The sequence below is a fragment of the Suncus etruscus genome, chromosome 12, assembly GCF_024139225.1.
Source record: "Suncus etruscus isolate mSunEtr1 chromosome 12, mSunEtr1.pri.cur, whole genome shotgun sequence".
NCBI lineage: Eukaryota > Metazoa > Chordata > Mammalia > Eulipotyphla > Soricidae > Suncus > Suncus etruscus.
In genome coordinates this window covers 6,986,654-7,013,286 of record NC_064859.1, presented here as the reverse complement: position 1 = coordinate 7,013,286, position 26,633 = coordinate 6,986,654, and the positions used below count along the sequence as shown (strand labels likewise).

The 26,633-nt window shown below is 38.4% G+C and overlaps 1 protein-coding gene and 1 non-coding gene across 10 annotated transcripts in view; both read right to left on the bottom strand.

Moving 5' to 3' along the window:
• Window positions 1–26,633, bottom strand: part of EPB41L2 (erythrocyte membrane protein band 4.1 like 2) — a 271,009-nt gene that overhangs the window by 242,074 nt on the left and 2,302 nt on the right. The gene's annotated exons all lie outside the window — the stretch shown is intronic.
• LOC126025117 (U6 spliceosomal RNA) lies at window positions 15,072–15,177 on the bottom strand. The gene has a single exon (XR_007501164.1). It is a non-coding gene; the product is annotated as a U6 spliceosomal RNA (small nuclear RNA).

The following is a 26,633-nucleotide window of genomic DNA, read 5'->3' as shown; positions in this document are numbered from 1 at the left end:
CTCAAGTACAGGCAGAGGTTGGGGTGGGGAGGAGGGAGATTTGGGACATTGGTGGTGTTCTTTAGAGGACTGAAACCCAACTACAATCTTACTTGTAATCAAGGTGTTTCAATAAAGATATTAATAAAAAATTTTAAAAAGAATGAAAACCTACCAGCTTCTGACAGATTCCTCCTCCTCCTCCAGATTGAATAATTAAATGACACGTGAATGCAGTAATATAAGCATTACTATATAGTCACTTCTTGGGAGTAGAATACATTTGGAACAGCATAAAAAGAAGGAATTCACATATTCCTAGGGATAATAAAAAAATTATCTGGAACCAGATATCTGGGTTCAAGTTCCCAGACTGCTTTCATTAGCTGAGTTAGACTGAATCAAGTTTTTATCTGGCAGAATCTCAGTACTTTTATTCAAGCAAATCTAGAGTTGCTAATGAATAAATATACATAAAAGTGCCTATAGAATAGTATGTGACATTAAGTATTCAAGAAATGCTGCCTGCTACTCTCAATATTTTATAATTTAGTATGTTCGTTTGGTTAGTTTTTTTATTTAAAAATAGTTTTGCATTATTGAGAGTGTTTTTGGGCCACACTCGGCAGCATTCAGGGGTTACTCCTGGCTCTGCACTTAGAAATCAACCCTGGCAAACTCAAGGAACCATATGGGATGCTGGGAATTTAAAGCCAGATCAGTAGTATAAAAGGCAAACACCCTACTCGCTGTGGGTATGGCTCCAGCCCCCTGAAGATCGTTTTTATTGAACATAACTTATTTTAGGAAAAGATAAAGAAAGAAAAACAAAGGAAATACAGGCTTCTCCAGAGTGGATAAAGCAAACAAAGAGACATAGATACTAACAAGTAAGATTCAAGGCTAGCAGGGACCTGAAGAGAAACCCAATTCAGAATGTATTTTCATGGGGAAAAAATACTCAGGGGGCATTGGTGGTAGGAATGTTGCACGGTGAAGGGAGGTTTTCTTTTTATGCCGGAAACCCAACTCCAAACATGTTTGTAACCATCGTGCTTAAAGAAAAATATCATTAAAAAGTAAACTCAGAGCTTCAGACACTGAAGCATATACTCTACCCCAATTCTTATACATAAAATCTCTATTCCCTCAAAAGAAAGATGTTTAATTATAATTCAGTTAAAAATACATAGGGGCCTGAGCTCAGGGCCAGGAGTAAGTAGCCTGAGTGCTATCAGGTGTGGCCCAAAAAAAAACAAACAAAAAATAAACTCTAAAATCAAGCCATCTCCAATATAAAAATCCTGTTTTAACTAGAAAATTCATTTCAACTATTAAATGATTGCCAGCTATTATTCAACATTCTACGGATAATTTTAACTTGGATAGGACCAATTCTTGAGACTTAATACTGCTTTCCCCTCTGCACTAACAGACAGAACCACACACTTAATGGGTTGCTGTAATTTTGTAGTAAATACATAGTCCCAATAAAAATCAGTCAAATTATTCCCTTTATAATGTCCCCAACAGTTACTGTGCCTATGCAGGGGGAAAAAGAAAAAAAAAAAGCACAAAATAATCCTTTTATCCACATATATATTTAATTATTGATTGATTTTTTGACTTCTTTATTTCGGTGTTGATACTGAAGTTGATGTTTCCAATTTTATTTTATTTTATCTTTATCTTTCTCTTTCTTTTTGCACTCCACAGTGGTTTGATTTCAGGACCGAGACTATTGTGTGGTGCTTGTCTTTATTGCAGCAGTGCTCACTGAATATTTTATTTGATATTTCTTTCTGTATTGTTGCGGTGTTTCAACTCCGCCCATTTTCAGCCTATTTGATTTTTTTACCCCATTCTATTGCTTTTCCTTCCTTCAAACAAAACCACATAACTCAAACTATCTAGCTCCGGCTCTCAAATAGAGGGGGAAACAGAGAAGGGTACTAGGACCAAAAAGATATATGATCACTAGTAGTAAGCTAGACACAGAGGGGACCACTTATTCTAGCAGCCCAGGGGGTGATGCTGGGGGATATGCGTTACAGGAAAGGAATGGGTGGGAAGGGAGGACAAATTTGGTGATGGGAATTCCCCTGATTCAATGTTAATATGTACCTAAAAATACTACTGTGAAAGATATGTAAGCCAACATGGTCAAAATAAAAATTAAAAAAAAAAAGGTAAAATTGACTGTAAAAAAAAAAGCAGTCAAATTACAAAAATATGTTTCTATTGTTCAACGTACTGCCATGGAACTATGCTAAGCAAAAGAAAAGAGACAGATTCAAGTGGGAAAGAGAAAGGATTGAGAGAAACTAAAAAAATCTAAAGAGACTATAATGTGTATAAACATTAATAGAAGTTACAGAAGAAAAACGAGGACAACAAGATCACTCTGAGAATATACTGGCCAATTCTGATTTGTTTTTAGAAATTGTTAGGTATTTTTTAGCACTGTCTTGAGCTTTTCTTTTACACCCACAATGTCACATTTAAATGAAACTGCTTTCTCTTGAAAAAACAATATTCAGATATTTATTTCAAACACATGACAACTTAACATGTCATATGAACTGATTTCTGTAATTCTACAAACTCAATAATTATAAACTTTACTTTTTAGACAGCAAAAAGCACAATGCCTAAGGAGGGGGAAATCTCACTTATTTAGAGAAAATTACATGATATCTAGAATTTACTACAAAATAACCAGGAGGGGTGTGTGAGAAAAGAGGAACTGAAAGAGAAATGCAGATGAAACAAGCCTAGCCATGTGTTACTGTTAAGTAAAGGTAGTAAATAGGGTTTATTATACTTCTATTCTCTCTATTTTGAAATAAATTTAAAATCTTCTAAAAGAACATATTTCAAAAAAAAAATACTTTCCCATAAATGACAAAGGTATATTCTTTAAAAAAGAAAACGACCTTTAGTAGATAATCAAATACACTAAAAGCCTGATTTTTTAAGAATGTAACAAGAAGTCTTTGAAAAGAGCCATATTATCTTCACTGTCACCATGAACGCTGAATACTGCTTTGCAAGCATTATTCTGCAAGAATTACTCTGTAGCAAGTAACCCAGATGAGAGCTCAGCAAAGTGCTCTGGAATCCACCCAGAGTCCTTCCATTTCAGCTTGCAGACCAGAAGATGAAAGTGAACTAGCCTCAATTAAGAGAAGCTGGGTCACATCTGCACTACACATGTTGCCAATATCGGCAGCTCATCACTGAAGGGTTTCGTATCTTCAACATACCTTTACTTTTTTGTTTGTGGGTGAGGGGAGATGGGAGAAGGAAGAATTTATTCATGTTCCCATATGTGTATAATTTAAAGCATACAAACTTGGCCTTAAGAAAATTAAAGCACAGACTTTATTCATGTTGATTTTAATGACCAAATTCCAAAAAGGCCGTTTCAGTTACAAGCTCACAGATAAACTCTTGATTCCCTTTTCAATGGGCAGACCCAATTTGTTATCTGGCACTCTAATCTTTACCACATATATTTTAATTCCTTTCTTTGGGGGAGGAGGGTAGATTACCTTGTTCTCTCTAATAGATGTAATAAAAGGACAATGTTTCAATAAAGATGCTCACTTAGCAGCTTTTCTATCAGAATCTAAAAACTATTTAACAAACTGTGTTGGGGGAAAAAAGATTATCATGATGAACTATGTTCCAAAAATGAAGATGAATATGTACCACTGAAATCTTTTAACCACTGTGTCACATTGCTTTTCAAATATTTGTAGAAGTATTTGGCATCATTGGCAATCATCCCAGAGGATCTCTACTTTATGCTTTTTTCCATAGTTTCAAAATGTTGACACATTTATTGAATTATTTTGGGGAAAATGTAGTCCTGTACCTTCAGGGCTTAAGGTGCAAATACACAAAACTATCAGGACAGCTTTTAAAAAATCTAGTTAAAAACTTGGAAAGTTTCCTGAGTTCTCCAAGAAAACTTCAATTTGCAAAGAGCACACAGAAGAGGGTACAACTGTGAACACAGGGAGACTTTGGCTGGTCTGAAACCTTATTAGTGAATTGCTGAATAACTGAATAAATTTAACATTTTCCTGACTCATTTCTTACTAATCATCCCTCGGTTTTAAGAATCAATTTAGGGGCCGGAGAGATAGCATGGAGGTAAGGCGTTTGCCTCTCATGCAAAAGGTCATCGGTTCGAATCCCGGCGTCCCATATGGTCCCCCGTGCTCGCCAGGAGCGACTTCTGAGCATGGAGCCAGGAGTAACTCCTGAGCACTGCCGGGTGAGACCCAAAAACCAAAAAAAAAAAAAGAATCAATTTAGAAAATGTTATCAGAATTTTTTTTAATATTTGAATACCAAAAAGAATACAATTTATAAACAAAATCAGTATTTTTCCCGGGAGTTTGGGCCTCACCTAGCAATGCTCAGGGCTTATCCCTGGCTCTGTGCTCAGGGGTCACTTTAAGGTAGTGCTGCAGGGATCCCATGTGGTGCCTGGTCCAGCTGGGATAAGATGAATCAAAGGCAAGTGCTATCTCTTCAAACAAGTATTATTTAAAAAAAAAAAAAAAAAAAAAACTATAGTTTTATATTGTTATCTATAATGGGGGAAAAAGTACATGTAAGAACTTTGATTTAAAAAACTTTAACCTACCTTGAGGAATATTATCAAATTTCACATACTCATTTATGATTTTAACAAATCCAAATATTAGTGTATTATTAAACACTTATATTTAATCACTTTAAAAAATAACCTACTTTAGGCTAAGAAGTATGACTACTTTTCTATAAACTAAGTCATCTATTACAACTGAAAGAAGAAAGATTCAGGTTCCAGCTGTGAGTCTATACAGATGTAAGGCCAATAGTTAGATCCCAGCATAGGCCCATGTGCTGAGTCTGATTGTTGGTCACACTACCTTAGTAATCTCTGGTAGCACAACAAAGTGGTATATCCAATGCATGGCAACCAAGTTGGTATATGAACAGTGTGCAACACTGCCAAGCTCCAGCAGTGTGACCCATCATCATTGCAACAACAATTAAAGGAAATAACCATATTTTGTTTGAAGTATTTACTATTTTGACCTATTGTCTACAACAACTTTAGAAAATTTACAAATCTCTAAAACCCACTGGACAATTTAATCATAAGAGACATTAGCCCTCTAATCTTCTTAGGGATTACTTAGATCTCAAAGCCACTGCCTTATTCATTATCTCTTTGTTTTCTTTCCCGAACAGACACAAAAATCCCTGTGGTGTGCATCTTCACATAACTTTAAATTCTACTTTCTACATGAGTAGGATATTAAATATACTAAAAATTTCTAATAATGAAATTATATCCTAAAAGCACTTTACAGAACCTATATCAACTCAGTGTCCTCTAAATCACTAAATTTAAAAAAATATTCAAATGTATAAATTCCAACCATTATTCTAAAAAAGAAATACTAAGATACTTAATTCTAAAATGAGCTTGCTATTTCTAACACTCATCAGAATTCTTTGACTGAATATCTTTAGGTCTACTTCAAGTATATGTATGTGATTTGTAAGTTGTATTTACTGATCTAATCCTTGAAACAATACAGGAATAAAATATATTTCCTGAGCTTTTCCTATAAAGCACCTTCTTGTTTAATGACAAATTACTTAATCCATTTCCATTCACTCCAGATATTCACTCAATAGTCTTATTTTCAATATAGCTAACATTCAATGCACTCATCTGATATGAAGAAACTTTTGTTATGATCAGAGTCTGCAACAAATGAGTACTACCGTAAATATGGAAATTTAAACACCTTGATTACAAATATGATTGTAACTGGGTTTCAGTCATGTAAAGAACACACCCCTTCACCAGTGCAACATTCCCACCACCAATGTCCCAAATCTCCCTCCTCCCCACCCCACCCTCGCCTATACTCCAGACAGGCTTTCTACTTCCCTCATTCATTCACATTGTTATGATAGTTCTCAATGTAGTTATTTTTCTAACTGCACTCATCACTCTTTGTGGTGAGCTTCATGTCGTGAACTGGACCTTCCAGCCCTCCTCCCTTTTGTCTCTGAAAAATATTGCAAGAATGTCTCTTATTTTTTCTTAAAACCCATAGATGAGTGAGACTATTCTGCATCTATCTCTCTCCCTCTGACTTATTTCATCAGCATAATAGATTCCATGTATATCCATGTATAGGAAAATTTCATGACTTTATCTCCTGATGGCTGCGTAATATCCCATTGTGTATATGTACTACAGTTTCTTTAGCCATTCATCTATTGAAGGGCATCTTGGTTGTTTCCAGAGTCTGGCTACTGTAAATAGCACTACAATGAATATAGGTGTGAGGAAGGGATTTTTGAAATGTATTTTTGTGTTCCTAGGGTATATCCCTAGGAGTAGTATAGCTAGATCGTATGGGAGCTCAATTTCCAAGTTTTAGAGGAATCTCCATATTGCTTTCCATAAAGGTTGGACTAGACAGCATTCTCACCAGCAGTGAATAAGAGTTCCTTTTTCTCCACATCCCTGCCAGTACTGCTTGTTCTCATTCTTTGTGATATGCACCAATCTCTGTGGCGTGAGATGGTACCTCATAGTTGTTTTGATTTGCATCTCCCTGATGATTAGTGATGTGGAGGGAAATATTATTTTTTATCAATTTAAAACCTTAACTTGAATGGACATGAGTTAATATGTGTCCCCTCCTAAAACCACACTAAAATGATAGTGAGGGAAAAAAATGTAAGGTACAAATCTACAACAACAGGGCCAGCAGATGAGTTATAGCAATGCAATGTGAACTGACTTAGCAGAGAAAGCTGAAAACGGAATTCCTGTTTTGGTGGGCAGCTACAAGAAAAAATCTGATTGTAGGAGAAGCCCTAAAAGCCATAGGAATATGAAGTTCTAAATACTTCTCTAAAGGATGAGAGTAAAACAGGGAATTCATTGGAAATAAATAGAAGAAATATTTAAACCAATCTCTCTCAAGGAACAAAGTCTCTTGTCTCTCTTCTCTGTTTCTCTCTCTCATCTCTCTTCTGTTTTTCTCTCTCCCACCCTCCCTCTCACTGAGAAAATTTCACAAGAAATGAACAAAAAATATCAATCACAAAGAAAAAAAATTAATATGCCAATCTAGGAAACCCAATATTCAAATAACAGGCATTTTCAAAAGAACAGAGACCATGGAGGTAAATAATAACAGACTAATTCTCAGAAGTAAGAATTTCCAAGTTAAAAGAGACCCCTCAGCACAATGAATGAAAAAGTTCCACACCAAGGCACGTATCATCACAAATTTCTTAAACCAACAAGTTGAAAGAAAAACTTCTGAAAACTTCTAAACAGAATCAACCACATATACAGGAAGGAGATAGGAGAAAAAGCACAAATGTTCACAGCAATACTGAGTTGTCAAAGAGCATGCCTTCAAAATTTAGAGAGAAAGTAATTGGTTAGTAAGAATTCAATACCCAATCTATAAAAACAAGCAAGCAAGAGGGCATTTTAGGGTCCAGGCAGACCACACACTGTGCGTGCACAGGAAACTGACTCTGAGCCTAGAAACAGCATACCTCCAACCCCATTGGTACAGTCCAAGAGATATCCTTAGTACTGATATGAGGCTCTGGTGGTCCCTTGCACTGCTGTGTCCATGCAGCATCTTATCAGCAGACTTGAACTTTCAGTCTTCTGGTGTGGCTGATAAAAAAAATATTACTGTAGTGGTCCCTAGCATCCCTGCATACTGTTTGGGGAGTCCTGCCCCCAAATAAAGAGAAAGGAGCTTTAAGTGGGGAAAAGTTATGTTCAGACAAAGAATCTCAATACTTTCGCCTACGTACAAACTACAGAGACATCAAGCTCAGGAATGCAAGAGCCTGAGAAGAAAGGCAAAAAGAATCTCAAGGCTAGATGGACAGTTTTTATAGAAACAGAACATACAGAGAATGGAGGGTTCATAAAGGATGTCTCCAAGAAAATATTTTAGGGGCTTGAGAGAGAATAGCAAAATAAGGCACTTACCTTGCATATGGTCTTTCACGCGGCTAACCCAGGTTCTATCCCTGGCACCCCATCTAGTCAGTTCTCTAAACCTGCCAGGAGTGACTCCTGAGCACAGAGCAGGAGTAAGCAGTAAACACAGCAAGGCATGACCCAAACACAAAAGAGGAAAGAAAAAGAGGAAATAACTTAGAGCTAAATAAGGATGGGTAAAAAGAAAACTAAGTAAATGAAGACAGGAAAAGGCAATGCAGGATACATAAAACAAGATGTTGTAAAAGAAAGTACATGCAATCCACGTACATTACATGTCTGTCTTTAGCCTTTGCATATTTCTGATATGGAAAGAGAGAAGAATATAGACCCATGTGTGGGAAGAAGACATTCATAAAAAAAGATAAACTCCAAACAAGACTCAGCAGACATCAACTAAAATGTAAAGATCAAAAACAAGAGAATTACATTATTTAGATAAAACAGACAAAATAATAAAAACCAAAGGGATTGAAAGTGGCTGTCTTTGGAGAGGAGAAATATGTCATAAAGAGAATTAGAGCTGAGATCTCTGCTTTCCTTATAATGCATATAAGAAATTATCCCTGGGAAGGGGGAGGGGAAATGCCATTTGCTCGGCAAATAAAAGAGCAAAAGGGATAAAATCACTATAAAGATTAAAAACTATTGGGGAGGTAGGTATATATTTTGTATGCATTTTATACTATGAATTCTTTCCTTTGTTTTTGTTTTGGTATCATACCCAGTATAACTCAGGGATTACTCCTGGCTCTGCACTTAGTAACTTCTGGTATACTTGGGAGACCTTATGGGATAACAGGGATGAACCAAGGTTAGCCACATGCAAGACTATCACTCTGCTATTGCTCCGGTCCTGGGGTTCTGTCCTTATGAGGATATACAACAATAGAAATACTACACCAAAGGTTCCCAACTTTCTTCACCTACATCCTCTGTTTCTTAAGAAAAAAAAAATTACTCAGTGTCCTGACTGGAAATCTACCTATTTTAAACAGACAGAAGGCACCTTCAATTGCATCACAGGCTACTACCACCCCAAGGGATCAACCCAGCACCTTCCAGATTGGAAGAGGAGAAGAGACACTGTCTATGTAGGGAAACTCTCTATTCGACACTGTGGAAGAAAGAAGAGCATGAACAATCCAACTTGACAGAGGAATCCCACAGCAAAAGTGCACTCCTTGCCCTAATTCATACCATTACAAAAAGAAACAAGGAAGCAGAAACATAATTAGGAAGCAAGCTTGTCTTCCAGAAACCAGATGCCAACAAATTATTCTGTTTGTTCTTTTGGGGGCCACACCCTGAGATGGTTAGAGCTTATTCCATGCTGTTTACTCAAGGTTCACTCCATATGTGGTGCTGAAAATCAAACAAGGGCCTGAAACACATCTAAGGCACCTGCTCTACATGCTGTACTATCACTTCAGCCCTAGATACCAACAAATTCCAAAAGACAGCAAACTCTGGTTTGTAGCACTGGTGTAGGAGGTAAGGCACTTCTCTTGCATGTAGCTGCAATGATACAGCCTCGATGGTATTCTGAGCACCACCAGGGTCATTCCTGTGAAAGGAACCAGAAATAGTCCTTGCACACCTCTAAGTAGTAACTCAAATATCCTACCCCCTCAAGAAAAATAAAATACCTTCAAGTTCCAGGGGCCAAAGAGATAGTAATGAGGTTCAGAAGCATGACTTATATATGGGTAACCCCAGTTCAAAACACAGCAGCACATGATCTCCACTGCATCACCAGAAGCAGTCCTGGAGGCCCCACGCATCACTACTAAGATTGCCCAAGTAATCCAAGTCAACCACTAAGTGCCAATAACTCTGAATCCTCAGACCCTCACATTCTACCACTAGCATCCCTTGGATTTACTAAACATCTATTAGGAGAAATTACCCAAAAAACCTTCTAGATCTATAAAGTAATAATATCACGCAATTAAAAGCAGTAACTCACCTCCTTAGCAAAAAAAAGGGGGGATTTTAACAGCATACAAGTTAAAGGTCCTTAGAGAACATTATTCCATTTTAAACTCAATTTTTCACCCATAAAATGAACTGCATTACAACTATTTTAAGACATTGTTGTAAGGAGGACTAAAGATAACAACATGTATAAAATGAACTGCATTACAACTATTTTAAGACATTGTTGTAAGGAGGACTAAAGATAACAACATGTATAAAATAATCATGTACCAGAGTCGACTGACCATCTGTGAGCTGTTATTTTAATTTCTTTTGCACACGTTTATCATCAATGCATCAGAACTAACCCAATAACTAGCAATAGACGTTAGAACAAAGCAAATACATGAACATAAACTGCACTCTTCCAGGACAGTTAAGAGAAGACAAAGCAATTTATGTGAGAAAGCAGGCAGAGCAAACAAAGTATGTCACTAACAATCCACACCTACAGAGACTTACCAAGGAGAAAAATAAACGAAATACTGAGGGAGGAAGAAAGGGGTTATCTATACCATGGAGTGAAATCCGCAAAATCGCAGTAAGAAAGCAGAACAACTATTCAATCTTCAGAAAAGTAAATTGCAAGGAAAAACAAAAGGGAGAGCCTCCTTGAAGCAGCACTGTTTTCTAGAGAAAGGCGGTAATAAATGTGGAAGAGGAAACAGGAAACATATCACCTCTCTGAAAGCGTCAAGTCAGAACACAGAGTAGTGTATGAGGCTATAAATGGGACACAGAGAGGTTCCTATTCCAATGACTGTCTTCTGGCCTACTAAACCCAAGGCAATGAAATCCTCCTCCACCAGGACTAGTACAACAAAAGCCTATTCCCACAAGGGAGATGCATTTGCACAGCAAATACTTGAACCAGGTATCATCAATCTTGGGGTGATATTCAAAATTACATTCACCTCCAAACTGTCATTCTGTTCTATCTCAACATCCACCAGAACTGGAAAGAATGGAATTAGAACCTCAGCTCTCCACCAAGCCTGTGTGTCCTGGACAAGTTTTATTAAAATATAATATTACTTTATAGTTAAAGTATATGTTATGTTTTTAGGTCATACCTGCCAATCTCAGGACTTACTCCTAGTTTAGCACTAGGGGTCACAACTGGCAGACATCGAAGGACCACAAAGTGTGTCAAGGGTTGAGCCCAGATCAATTGCATGTAAGGCAAGATTTACTCACTACTATAGCTCCAATCCAAATAACAAATTTTCTAAAAGAAAAAATATAAAAGATGGAGAGGGAACAATAACTAAATAATAAATAACTAAATAGATTTAAAAGATGTATCAACCGGTTGCCGGAGAGATAGCACAGCAGTAAGGCATTTGCCTTGCATGCAGATGGTCGGCAGTTCAAATCCCAGCATCCCAGAGGTCACTCCTGGCAATACGCTCAGAAATTACCCCTGGCCTGGGGGACCATACAGTACGCTGGGGAATCAAACCACAGTCCGTCCTAGACTAGCACGGGCAAGGCAGACGTCTTACAGCCTGTGCCACTGCTCGGGCCCCCCCCCTCCAGGAGCGATTTCTGAGCACATAGCCAGGAGTAATCACTGAGCATCACCGGGTATGGCCCAAAAAACAAACAAGCAAAAAAGATTAATGAGATAATTATAGATGTTAATATTTATAAATAGATATCTGATATTAAGAAATTTTAATTATAACCATGGTATCAAGGTGTTGACAATAGGTCTTATCTTTCAGAGATATATTCTGAAACATAAAATAGTTAGATGATAAATAAGTTTTGTACCAAAAAAAATAAAATCAAGCAACATACAAATAGAGCTGAGAAGGAAATATTAGGCTTCAGAGAACTGAGCAATCTGTTTATAAGCAATGAGTCCTGAAAGTCTGGGAGGAAATATTAACGAGCATTCTTAACTCAGACATATGGCTCGAGTGGTTGTACACATCCTTGGCAAGAAACTGAGTTCAAGCCATAGCACCACATGGTTCCTGAGCACCTCTAATGGTCCTGAGAAATACTGGATGACGTGCCTATTTGTACCAATTAGAGATTTGTTAGAGATGAGGAGGGCTCATCTGGTGTTACTCTGGGTTTACTGTAACCTGACTCAGCACTCAGGGATCATTCCTGGTGGGGCTCAGGAGACCAAATACCATATAGGTGCCTGGGAGTAAACCTGGGTTAGCCATGTACAGCACCCATCCACAACTCTCTTCAAGAACACGAATCTAACCAAACTTTATGTAAACCAGTATTTGGCCTATAGTCAGGGCTTTTTAGAAACAAGTGCAGGCACCCTCTCCCACTTTCTCCTTCTTCCAGGCCTGGCAGCTGAGAATAAGCCCCTAAAAGCAGCAGTATCTGTAACAGTGCTTTGAATTTCTGCACAACTTTTTAAAATTTTTTTCTTCTCTTCCTTTTTGTTTTTTCTTTCTTTTTTTGGGTGGGGGATGGGGGGTGAGTGGGGTTGGGTCACACCCTGCAGTGCTCAGGGGCTACTGGCCCTGCACTCAGAAGTCGCTCCTAGCAGGCACAGGGGACCATGTGTGATGCCGGAATTCGAACCACTGTCTGTCCTGCACATAAGGCAAACTCCCTACCGCTGCGCTATCTCTCCTGTCCCTTTATTTTTTCTTTGTATTCTTTTTTAAATAACTTTGCTCTCACTAGAACAAATGTATTATAGTCAACTATGTCGACTATGTGATACATTTTCTTTAAATAAAGTAAAAAAAAAAAAAAAAAAAGACTGACAATGAGCCAAAGCATAATTTTCACAAAAAGAGAAGCAGAAATGATTGCCAGTCACAAAGAAAACCCACTATTGGTAAATCATATTTTTAACTCTATCAGTAAATAATTATTAAAAGAGGCACAGACCCAGTAGTCGAGAGCAGTGTTTCTCCATCTTTTTTGAGCACGACCCCTTTCTGATTTGTTTCCATCCTATGGCCCTACATTCTACCAGCTTACTCTTAGACTCAGACTATAGCTCTCCATTAATATAATCATTCACCCATGGTCCCTTTGAATAATCTAGAGGCTTCCAGGGACTATAATTTTCTCTCTGAGAAAAAACACTTCTCAAAGAATCCGTTTAAGAACTAGTTTAATGCAACTGAATTTAAATTCTAGACCTATGACAAAAGGAAACAGAAGGGGCTTTAGCCATGTAAGGAAAGAATAACCTGTATAAAACAGGACAAGAATTAATTCTAGCTAATGGTTTCTGTGATGAAGAATGGCCTTAGGGCAGTGTTGCTAAAATCCTTCCATTTCTTTCCCCTCAGAAGCCTAATAAAGTTACCTATATAATCAAGTATAAGCCAAATTTTTCCGGCACAAAATTTGTGCCAGAAAACCTTGAACTCGGTTTTTACTCGGGCCATATACAAGTTATCTGATTCAGTGTGTGCACACTGAATCTGCTGTAGGGAGCAGTGCTTCAGCTCAGTCCACAAGTCGCGGCTGAGCTGACGAGGTGGGTAGCTGGACTGAACTGGATGCCACTGACCTAGTTAACCCACAATATTCTGCGCTTTGTATGAGGCCGACAGCAGTGATGATGATATCTGTGAACTCAGTGATGACAGCAATGTCCATGCTGAGCCCCTCACATCAGATACAGCTGAAGCTCTTTTGGACATACAGATGAGAAGGAGGAGGAATTCAGTTTTGAAGGATTTTAATCATTGTGATTTAGCTTGATTACCTGTTAAGCCACGGTTTTCTGCACTTTATTTAAAGTGTTAAAGTTATTGTTGCTAGTTTACAGTTTTTCTTTAGCAATAAACATTGAAAAACATTTAAACTACTGATTCTTCAATTACTGTAATTGTTTTCGGTATTTATTTTTATTTTTGAAATTTACCAGTGGCTGCTGCATTTTCCACTTTGGCTTATACTCGAGTCACTAAGTTTTTCCAGTTTTTAGGGTAAATCAGGGGGTCAGCTTATACTCAAGTATATAAGGTATGTCTGTGAGAACTCCCTATGTTCTAATGATAAGCAATTAATTTAAAGTTAAAATAGGGGCTGAAGTGGTGGCACAAGAGGTAAGGCATCTGCCTTGCCACACTAGCTAGGACAGACCGTCGTTCAATCCTCCCACATGCCATATGGTCCCCCAAGCCAGGAGCGATTTCTGAGCTCATAGCCAGGAGTAACCTCCGTTTGTCACTGGGTGTAGCCCAGAAAACAAACAAAAATTAATTAATTAATTAATTAATTAATTAATTAATAAAGGTAAAATACTATGCTAGTGAAACACTATGTCTGCAGAACTATTCTATAAATAAAAATTGTACTGAATATAATAGGTCAAGATTAACATTGAATGCAGAGATCTGAACACTATCAAAACTCTTATGAACAGCCTTCTTCCAGCAAGTTTACTGAAATTACAGAGGAAGGAAAATATAATCTAAAATAGATATACAAATTTTACACATAGAATCCATTACCTCTGAAAACAAACCACAACAACAAAAAGACCACATCATCCCTGCATAACTAAAATTAAATCCAAACATTTTGCCATATTTTTATTTTAGTACACTAAGGAAAGTGGCATTTTTGTAAAACTGTTTCTTAAAAGCTAAAGAATTCTAGAGATACCATACTACCATACTGAAATTGTTAAAAATTGGTTTTATGGGGCCGGAGAGATAGCATGCAGAAGGTCGGTGGTTCGAATCCCAGCATCCCATATGGTCCCTTGAGACTGCCAGGAGCATAGAGCCAAAAAGGAAAGTGGTTTTGAGGGGCTGGAGCGATGGCACAGCAGTAGGGCATTTGCCTTGCAGGCGTCTGACCCAGGACATACTGCAATTTGATCTCCCAGTGTCCCATATGTTCCTCCAAGCCAGGAGTGATTTCTGAGCACATAGCCAGAACGTCACCGGGTAAGGTCCAAAATTTAAAAAAAGCAGTTTTGAACTGTAATCAGTTCATATCAAAGACCTCTTCCCCACAGAGAATTATAACTGACCACTGCAAAGAGACTTATATTCATAAACCAACTACTAGCTCTTTTTTCTTTTTCTTTGTTTTTTAAAATATGGAACGCTTCACAAATTCGTGTGTCATCCTTGCGCAGGGACCATGCTAATCTTCCCTGTATCGTTCCAATTTTAGTACATGTGCTGCCAAAGCAACACTAGCTCTTTTTTCTTAACCTAACAATTTTTACAGATGCCAAATATTATGTGAGGCATTATATAAGCACTGGCTTGCTTAATCCTCACATAACTCTGAGGAAAGTTGTGACTATAAACTATATATTAAAGGTAAAGATCTTGAGGCATCCCATATCTCATGGAACCACTGCCAAGAGTAATTCCTGCCGGAGAGATAGCATGGAGGTAAGGCGTTTGCCTTTCATGCAGAAGGACGGTGGTTCGAATCCTGCATCCCATATGGTCCCCAGAGCCTGCCAGGGGCAATTTCTGAGCAGAGAGCCAGGAGTAACCCCTAAGCACTGCCAGGTGTGACCCCCCCCCCAAAAAAAAAAGAGTAATTCCTGAACACAAAGCCAGGAGTAAACGTGAATCATCACCAGATGTGGTTCAAATTCCAAAAACAAAGAAACTATGAATTTCCATACCTCAGATATAACATTTGAAAGACCTTATACACTCTCTGGCTCACTAGAGAGATAATTAATACCTTTCCAAAAGGCCAGACTGAATTATATACATAAAATTTCAGACTAGCTACCTAAAGCAAAATCTTAAGTTACTCCCCAGATACCCAGATTATTATAAAGTTTATTTGGAGGTGCAACAAAGCTATGCACAATTAGTTCTTGACGGCTCTCATATAATAATTTTTAATCAGCAAAGTACAAGTAAGTTTCTTAAAATATGAGATATTTCTATTTTTAAGTTAAGAATAAGTAATTACTTTACCTAACTGAAGCTTTACTATATAGTATATAGTGATCAAAACCGTATGGTCCCCCCCCAAGCGTTGTACAGATTTAATGTGATTCCTCTAAAGATACCCATGACATTCTTCAAAGAAGTGGATCAAACACTTCTGAAATTTATTTGCAACAATAAACACCCACGAATAGCTAAAGCACTCCTTGGGAAAAGAAATATGGGAAGCATTACTTTCCCCAACTTTAAGCTGTATTACAAAGCAATAGTTACCAAAACAGCATGGTACTGGAATAAAGACACACCCTCAGATCATTGGAGTAGGTTTGAGTACTCAGAGAATGTTCCCCAGACATACAATCACCTAATCTTTGATAAAGGAGTAAAATATCCTAAATGGAGCAAGGAAAGCCTCTTCAACAGGTGCTGTTGGCACAACTGGTTAGCCACTAGAAAAAAAAGCAAACTCAGACCCCCAGCTAACATCATGTACGAAGATAAAATCCAAATGGATTAAAGACCTTGATATCAGACCTGGAACCATAAGGTATATGTAGGTAAAACATGTAGGTAAAATACTCCATGACATTGAGACTAAAGGCATCTTCAAGGAGAAAACTGCACTCTCCAAACAAGTGGAAGCAGAGATAAACAGATAGGAATATATTAAGCTGAGAAGCTTCTGCACCTCAAAGAAAATAGTGCCCAGAATACAAGAGCTACCCACTGAGTGGGAGAAACTATTCACCCAATACCCATCAGATAAGGGGCTAATATCCAAAATATAAAAGGCACTGACAGAACTTTACAAGAAAAAAAATATCTAATCCCATCAAAAAATGGGGAGAAGAAATGAACAGACACTTTGATAGAGAAGAAATATAAATGGTCGGGCCCGGAGAGATAGCACAGCAGTGTTTGCCTTGCAAGCAGCCGATCCAAGACCTAAGGTGGTTGGTTCAAATCCAGGTGTCCCATATGGTCCCCCGTGCCAGCCAGAAGCTATTTCTGAGCAGACAGACAGGAGTAACCCCTGAGCACTGCCGGGTGTGGCCCAAAAAAAACAAAAAAAAAAAAAAAAAAAAGAAGAAATGCAAATGGCCAAAAGGCACATGAAAAAATGCTCCACATCACTAATCATCAGGGAGATGCAAATCAAAACAACTATGAGATACCATCTCATGCCAGAGAGACTGGCACACATCACAAAGAATGAGAGCAAGCAGTGCTGACGGGAATGTGGAGAGAAAGAAACTCTTATTCACTGCTGGTGGCAATGCTGTTTGTCCAACCTTTATGAAAAGCAATATGGAGATTCCTCCAAAACCTGGAAACTGAGCTCCAGCTATACCACTCCTAGGGATATACCCTAGGAACACAAAAATACATTTCAAAAATCCCTTCCTCACACCTATATTCATTGTAGTGCTATTTATAATAGCCAGATTCTGAAAACAACCAAGATGCCCTTCAACAGATGAATGGCTAAAGAAACTGTGGAACATATACACAATGGGATATTACGCAGCCATCAGGAGATAAAGTCATGAAATTTTCCTATACATGGATATACATGGAATCTATTATGCTGAGTGAAATAAGTCAGAGAGAGAAAGAGAGAGTGAGAGAGAGAGAATAGTTTCACTCATCTATGGGTTTTAAGTAAAATAAGACATTTTTGCAATAATCCTCAGAGACAAAGAGAAGAGGACTGGAAGGTCCAGCTCACAATATGAAGCTCACCACAAAGAGTGGTGAGTGCAGTTAGAAAAATAACTACATTGAGAACTATCCTAACAATGAGAATGAATGAGGGAAGTGGAAAGCCTGTCTAGAGTACAGGTGGTGTGGTGTGGGGAGGAGAGATATCTGGGACATTGGTGGTGGGATGTTGCACTGGTGAAGGGGGGGGGTATTCTTCACATGACTGAAACCCAACTACAATTATATTTGTAATCAAGATGTTTATATAAAGATATTAATTTAAAAGAACAGCATGGTACTAGGGCTAGAGCGGTGGCGCAAACAGTAAGGCGTCAAAACCAAATCAAGATAACTTGCCTGTGGTGGTTCTATCCCCCAGAGTCCCATATGGACCCCCAAGCCAAGAGCGATTTCTGAGCAATAGCCAGTAGTAACCCCTGAGCATCGCGGTTGTGGCCCAAAAATTAAAACAAACAAACAAACAAAAAAAAAAAAAAACCCAGCATGGTACTGGAACAAAGAGAGCATCTCAAACCAATGGGTCAGAACAGAATATCCAGTGACATAACCCCTCAACTAGTATTTGACAAAGGAGTTAAGAATTTGAAATGGAATAAAGACAGTCTCTTCAACAAATGGTGTGCAACAACTAGATAACCACCTGTAAGAAGTTAAAGATTAGGGCCGGAGCGGTGGCACAAGTGGCAGGACGTTTGCTTTGCATGTGTTAACCTAAGATGAACTGCAGTTTGATCTCCTGGCGTCCCATATGGTCCCCCAAGCCAGGAGTGATTTCTGAGCACATAGCAGTAGTAACCCCTGAGTGACAGTGTGTGCCTCCCCCTAAAAAAAGGAAATAAAGATTAAACCATATCTCACACCTTTCACAAATGCCAATTCAAAATGAGTAAAAGACCTTGAAATCAGACCCAAAGCTATAAAGTTCATGAGGAAAACATAGGCAGAACATTCCAAGACTTATACCTCAAATATGCCTTTGATGATAGAATGCCAATGACAAGAGCTATAACATCACATCTAAATAAATCAAATTTAAAAGATTCTGTGTGGCATAAGAAACACAGGCTAAAACTAGAAGACAGCTAACAGAATGGGAAAAATTGTTTGTACTCAATACTTAAGATAAAAGTTTGATATCTAGGATATACATAGCACTCACAAAGGTTAGCTCCACAAAACCTTAAAAAACAGAAAAATCGGGAGAAGAAATGACAGACACTTCTCTGAGGAAGACCAACAGATGGCCAATAGACACATGAAAACATGTTCACCATCACTCATCATTAGGGAAATCCAAATCAAGACAACAATGACAACCTTATACCAGTGAGAATAGCACACATCAAAAATAATGGGACCAATCTCTGCTGGCATGGATACAGTAAGAAAGGAACTCTCATCCACTACTGGTGGGAATGCTGCCTGATCCAAACTCTATAGAAAACAATTCTCAGTAAAGCTCAGAATTGAGCTGCCATAGGACCCAGCTCTTGGGTATCTATCCCCAAGACAGAAAGACATTCATCCAAAAGTATGGATGCACACCACTATTCGTTGCAGCAGTTGGCACAATAGCCAAGATCTGGAATCAACCTAGATGCCCAATAACAAATGAGTGTATCATGAAGATGTGATACATATGCACAATGGAAAACTACAGTGGTAAGAAATGATAAAAATCATGCAATTAGCAACACGGATGGAACTGAAAATATGTTAAATGAAGCCAGAGAAGGATATATACAGAATGATATCACTTATATGTGGTATTTAGAATATATACCATAAATGCATATAATACTCCTTGAAGAAATTCAAAAGTCTAAATGGTAGATACTCTAACACCATAGGTCCCAGGTTAGAGTGAGGAGAAGTGATCAAATCAAGCAGAAGAGAAAAACATAGCCTTTGCTCTCTTTTATACCACATAGAAACCTGCCACAACAGAAAAGGCTATTCAGATTGAAGAGGTGTTCAATCAACCTCTCACTACAAAGGCCAATAAAATGTTCTAATGTATTTATCCACACAATCAGGTGCAGAACATGATGGGAAGCCAGGGACACTCAAGGCAGTGCTTAATATCAGTATGTGTTAGTGCCTTAATTTTATTATGTATAAAATAACTATTCAACTTTTTTTTGTCCACAGAGGTGCTTGAAGATATAGGATAGACACCCTAATTAAGTAGTTCAGTGCTCTATCATATTAGACTCCATAAACAGTACTCATTATGACAATGTCTTGCTAAAATACTCCAATTTACCCATTTTCTTTTGATTATGTCTTCTACTATGACTTAAAGCTTGACACTGAGACCATTGAAATAGGCAAATGCACACCATAGGCTCATGTTACAGGTCCCACTCAGTGAGTATGTTTTTGCAAATTACTAATAACTCTTTTCTTTTTCTTTTTTTCTTTCCTTCTCTTCTTTCTTTTTCAATTCAAGCTAAGTTACAATTATATCCTAATGCCCACGCTGTCAGTTTATTTTTCAGGAAAGGAACCTCGATGCATATGACACAGTGGATTATACACATTAGGATAAACTCCTCTTATAGTGCTCAGTATCATATTAGTATTCTAATATGGTATTAGAATTCTGGACATGATAATTATGTTTATCCTCAAATGTTCCATGCACAATCTAACCCTGAAAGCTTCATTTAGCAAAGTTCACCTCTGCCATTGATGAAATGTCTAGAAACTGGAAAACCTTTCCCCTCTGAGGTGCTGGCCGAATTTATTTATTCTGCTTTTCTTTATTGTTTTTCTCTTTTTTTCTTTTCTAATCTATTTTAATTTGTTTAATTTTTCTTAATTCAATGATGTCTTAAGTGCTCCAACCCACTCCACCTACAACCTCTGAAAAGATCTCTAATGTCTGTCTATAAGTGGGCATGAGTTTGTATCAATGGACTCCTCTATGTTTGCCTAATCTATACTGTAAACAATCCACGCCTATATTTTTTATATATAGGCCTTGATAAATATTATCCCTCCTCCCCTCCCCCAACCAGAACTCCTTCTAACCTCTTATCCCCTCAGTCCTGATCTCTCCTCTTTACCTTCAGTTTTTAACGCAGGAATCAAGACTGACCCCCTACCCAAAAAGCCGCCACCCAGCTCCCAAAGCAAAAAAACACCCTCTCAGTCCTACATCACTCATCCAGCAAGAAGCTAAACCACCATTCCTGCTGACTAATTCTATGTGGCCCTTTTCTCACACCCCTCCTCAATGTGGACAGTTGCATCCTCTGAATTCAGCTCCAGAAGAACCCCCATCGAGGACACTACCTGATCCCTTATCCTGCAAACCATTTCTCAGACTCAATAAGACCACAGTGTAAGACAAAAATGTGCCCAGGATCTCACAACCCCCAAGACTATGTCAAAACTTAATGGGGATATATGTTCTTCTTTGTATGTTTAATTCTTTAATAGTTATACCTCTTAGTGTGTTAATTTCCTAATGTAAATAAAGGTAGCCTCCTCCATCCCCTTTTTTTTTTTTTTGCTTGTTTTTTTTTTTTTTTTTTTTTTGGTTTTTGGGCCACACCCGGTAACGCTCAGGGGTTACTCCTGGCTATGTGCTCAGAAGTTGCTCCTGGCTTGGGGGACCATCTGAGACACCGGGGGATCGAACCGCGGTCCATCCAAGGCTAGCGCAGGCAAGGCAGGCACCTTACCTTTAGCGCCACCGCCCGGCCCCTTTTTGCTTTTTTTGTTTCTGCTTAGTATGAAATTCTAGTATTGTCTTGCTTGAGATAAAAGCTCAGGTTAAAACCAAGGCAGAGATTGTATAGCCTGTCATTTTTACCACCAAAGGCACCGACAATATAATATGTCATCATTCTTTTTTGCACAGGCACACTAAAATGCGAAATCATATGTATGAATCAAGCTTTTATATACCAGGGATAAGAATCTATAAAATTTATAATACAGGGGTATCTCCCACCCTGAATATCTGTTATGGGGACTCAACTTAGAACTCATTTGTTCAGATATCGACCATCTAACCCCAAACCCTGGATCTCAACCTTAGAACTGAAACAGTTCCCTGCAACAGCACCAGGAATCAAAACTCCCCCCCGGGGGAGTCCCTAATAACACTCTGGTACCAACTTGCACCAGGGTAGGTTCATTCGACATCCTGAAGATAAGGAAACAGCAACAACTTGATCTAAGGGCAAGTTGCCCTACCTCATCACCTAATGTGAGATGAAATCAGAAGACACTCCATCCTTTGTCTATGCAAACCCAAGATCATTAATTACAGAAGATTGACAGCAACAATCATGACTGATCTTCTGGAACCATAAAGACTATCCTAGACTTTGTCCTAGGATCTGTGAAAAAACCAAGATCTCTAATTACAGAAGATTGACTTTAACAACCACAACAGAGCAGAATATTTCCTGGCACCATAAAAACCTGGGGATTCAACAATGAACATGTCCGAAGCCTGTAGTTGATTCCAAGACATTATGCTTCAAGGGTGGAGAAACCCTTGAAACTCTTAGGCCAAGGGAATTTCCTTTCTAATTTCCCCCACTATGTACTGTGCCTATGCAAAAAAAAAAAAAAAAAAAAAAAAAAAAAAAAAAAAGCCCGAACACCTTGCCACACTAGCCCCCCTTCCTTTTTTTGTTTTTGTTTTTTTTGGGGGGTCACACCCGACAGTGCTCAAGGGTTACTACTGGCTCCACGCTCAGAAATCGCTCCTGGCAGGCACGGGGGACCATATAGGATGCCGGGATTTGAACCGATGACCTTCTTCATGAAAGGCAAATGCCTTACCTCCATGCTATCTCTCCGGACCCCCCCACTTCCTTTATTGTTGTTGCTGTTGTTTTTTTGTTTTGTTTTGTTTTCTTGTTTTAGTTTGGTTTTATCTTTTTATTTAGTTTTTTTATTTCTTCTTTTAAACTTATATTTATAGCTTCTAGACAGGGACTTCTTCCTGCTTTCTTCTTTTTTAACAGAACCATAGAACCTGAATCATCTTGTTCTGCCTCATAAATTGAGGATAAAGAGGAAGGAAGAAAAAAAAAAAGTGGATGGTACCAGGGGCAAGCAGTTTCAAAAATACTGAGTGGAAGTACAAAAATGATCAGACCTAAATACCCAACCCAGAATGAACAGAATCAAGAGACCCAAACTACAAGCTACACAAAAGGGACCTGCTACACTAGCAGTCCAGGGGGCTAAGGGTCAAGGTATGGGATGCAAGCTGGGAACAGGGATAGAGGGAGGTCAATATTGGTAGTGGGAATTGCCCTAATTCACCTAATGTACCTTAAATATAACTGTGAGAGACTTGTAATTCACATTGGTCTCAATAAAAATCCTTAAAAAAAAAATAAGGGGCCAGAGCAAAAACACAGTGGTAGGGCATTTGCCTAGCATGTGGCCAATCTAACATGAACATGGTTCAATCCCCAGCATCCCATATGGTCCCCCTAGCCAGGAGCAATTTCTGAGTGCATAGCCAAGAGTAACTACTGAGCATCACCAGGTGTGGCCCAAAAGCCCAAAAAAAAAAAAAAAAGGATAAGTAATTAGTCCAATTTCAATCTGTGAAAAACAATCCAGAAACAGTAGAAATATATGTACTATGTACGAGTCATATGAGGTCTAGCCTGGACTAAATGATAAAAGACATTAGCTTTAAAATGAAGGGGGGGACAAAAAATTCAGAGAAATCACTATAATTTACACTAAAGTACCACCTCCAAAATTAAGTAGAATACTGTAGAAATTAATTATACTTCTAAATATTAAAAACAGCCTAAGAGTTAGCCAACCATAAAACAAGGAGAAACAACATGGAGAAGAAAAGCATCTTTCTAGGATTGGCAGGACAGAAGATAGGAGAGCAGGCAGAGCATTATTAGCCTTACACAAGACCCATCAGGGCTTGATCCCCAGTATCCCATATGATTCCCAGAGCCCTTTCAGGAATGATCACTGAGTGCAGATCAAGAAGTAGGCCATAAGCACAGCTGGTTATGGCTTTAAAAAAAAAGAAAAGGAAAAGTATCTCCCCAACATGAACTATCAATTACATGACATTTCTACACAAAATAACAACTTCTTGAGGCCAGAGCGATAGCACAGTGGTACGTTTGCTTTGCACGCAGCTGACCCAAGATGGACCATGGTTCAATCCCCGGCATTCAACATGGTCCCCCAAGCCAGGAGCAATTTCTGAGCACATAGCCAGGAGTAACCCCTGAGCATCACCAGGTATGGCCCAAAAACCAAAAAGATAAAATAAAATAAAATAAAATAACTGCTAGATATTCCATAGACAACTCCAATTCTCTAAGTATCTTCACTAAAAAGTACCTTCAGTTCATTTATAAAGGTCCAATAATTAATTGAGTCATCAAAAGTACTAAGTAAGTACTAAGTACAGGGGCCAGATAGATAGCGCAGTGGTAGGGCGTTTGCCTTGCAAGTGGCCGACCCAGGACCAACGGTGGTTCAAATCCTTCATCCCATATGATCCCCTATACCTGCCAGGAGCGATTTCTGAGCAGAAAGCCAGGAGTAACCCGAGTGCCACCAGGTGTGATCCAAAAACCAAAAACCAAAAAAAAAAAAGTACTAAGTACATTACAGAGGCTTTTCAAGGTATGTGTTTGTATTTTCTTCTCTTATGAAATATACATACATAACATTTTAAAAGGGGGAAAGGCGTCAAAAAAGTATTCATCATCCCTACCAGATGTTCCTAATATTAGAAATGAATTGTTTCTACTTTCTTTTTTGGCTTATCTATACCTTGTAAATAACTAACATTTATTCTTGGAGATCATTGCTTACAGTTAATGATACCAGTCACTGACTCCATTTTACATTTTATTCTGGGGCACTGCCAAATCAGAGGAATGATAAAAATCTTATGAATATCAAGTTGCCATTGTGTGCCAAAACATGGAATTCCCAAAGGATGCTCTGTCTAGAATCTTTCAGGGAAATCATATACAAATCTTCCATTAACTCAGTCTTCCAAAGAGGCTGAAAAATGTTTGTGTGTTGGGGAAAGATGATTTGCTGACTCCTAAAAGGGTCAACCCTAAAATTCCAAGATTCTATAAAAGGGCAGAAAATTAGGGTTTGGGTAGTATTTGCTGACTACTAAAGCCAGCATAGACATTTACTTGAGGCTTCTCAATCTGTGAGAGTGTCTAGTGGTTAGATATAGTAATTCTGCATTTCAAACAAATGCAGAAAAAGTTTCTAAGCAAAAGTGGGGTGACAGAGTAGTAAGCACATTTTCTTTATTTTCTCCAAGTAAACAAAACTGATTTTAGAAATACAAAAAAGCTTATTCTCAGTAGTATTGATCACTATAAACTACATAATCACCTTATAGAAATGCTAGTAACTTAAACTTTCCCAAAAATATGATTCTATGTCTAAATAGAAACTTCAGTTCACAACAAAATGAAAAGGACCCAGTTTCCAGTAGAAACAGAAACTCAAATCTTCAGAAAAAATTCTTTCAACATTCTTCCATATAAAATATAAACCCCGCATTCCTAAATAAAATGGCAAAGACAGATCCTCTAGTTCTCTAGCCACAGTAATCTAAAAGTGGTGATTCAGAGCAAAACCTGATGTTAAACATAACTATACAATATTACTAGTTACAGAGTAGTTTAGCCGATAAATATTCTGGTGGAGGGCTGCTTTGTCATCTTTGTACATGTATTTTTAGTTGAAAGTAAGGGGTTGGGCAGTCCACGTGGACACAGTTCTGATTTTTTTTAATCTATTTTTGAAATCTGAGGACTGGATAGTTTCTCTAAACTTAATTCTTCCTAACTGGTAATTTGGAAAGGGTAAACCTCAAGATCCTTAAGAAGCAAAGGACCTAGCAAGCTCACCAACTCGGATCAGCATAAAGCTATCTTGGAAACCTCTGAGCATTCACCAAAGGAATAAATCCCAGACACACTCAAATTACTGAAAGCTATCTCTGAAAATGAAAGGGAGATCTGAATTTCTTTGTTTTGTACTTTGTGGTCATTTTCTCTTCAAAATTAACCCATAAATCTAGAAATCAGCTTCCTTCTACTTGGAATTAAAAGTTAGATTTTTTAATACGCATACCCAGTTATGTAATATAGTCTCAGCTGAAAATTCTCCACAGTTTAGGTTTTGTGGGGTTTTTTTTTTTGTTACTTAGGGGACCACATCCAGCAATATTCAGTGTTTACTACTGGCACTGTGCGCAGGAATTATAGTTGTACTTAGAGGAACCATATGCAATGCCAGGGATCAAACTCTGGATCAGTTACCCACTGTGCTATCACTCTGGCCCTTGTAGTTTTGTGGGGTTTTTTTGGGGGGGTCACACTCAGCAGCGCTCAGGGGTTACTCCTGGCTCTACGCTCAGAAATCGCTCCTGACAGGCTCGGGGGACCATACGGGGATGCCGGGATTCGGACCACTGACCTTCTGCACGCAAGGCAAACGGCTTACCTCCATGCTATCTCTCCGGCCCCTGGGCCTTGTAGTTTTACTTCATTCAACCAGTAATATTTTACTATCACTTAAATACTGTAGCAAATTGGGACCAAAGTGATAGCACAGCAGTAGGGAGTTTGCATTGCACGCAGTCAACCGGGATGGACCCGGGTTCAATTCTCAGCATCCCATATGATCCCCAGAGCCTGCCAGGAGCAATTTCTGAGTGCAGAGCCAAAAGTAACCCCTGAGCACCGCTATGGCCAAAAAAGGAACACAAACAAACAAATAAAATAAGGAATTACTCCTGGCGGAGCTCATGAGTATGGGGTATCAGGTACTGAACTTGGGTTGGCTACATGCAAGGCACAAAGCAAATGCCTCCTACCAATCTACTACTATCACTCCTGTCTTAGACATAGATCTTTCTTAGGGTTACTCCTGGCTCTGTGCTCAGAAATTGGTCCTAGCAGGCTAGGATGCCAGGAATCAAACCGTGGTCCTCTGGTGTTGGCCACATG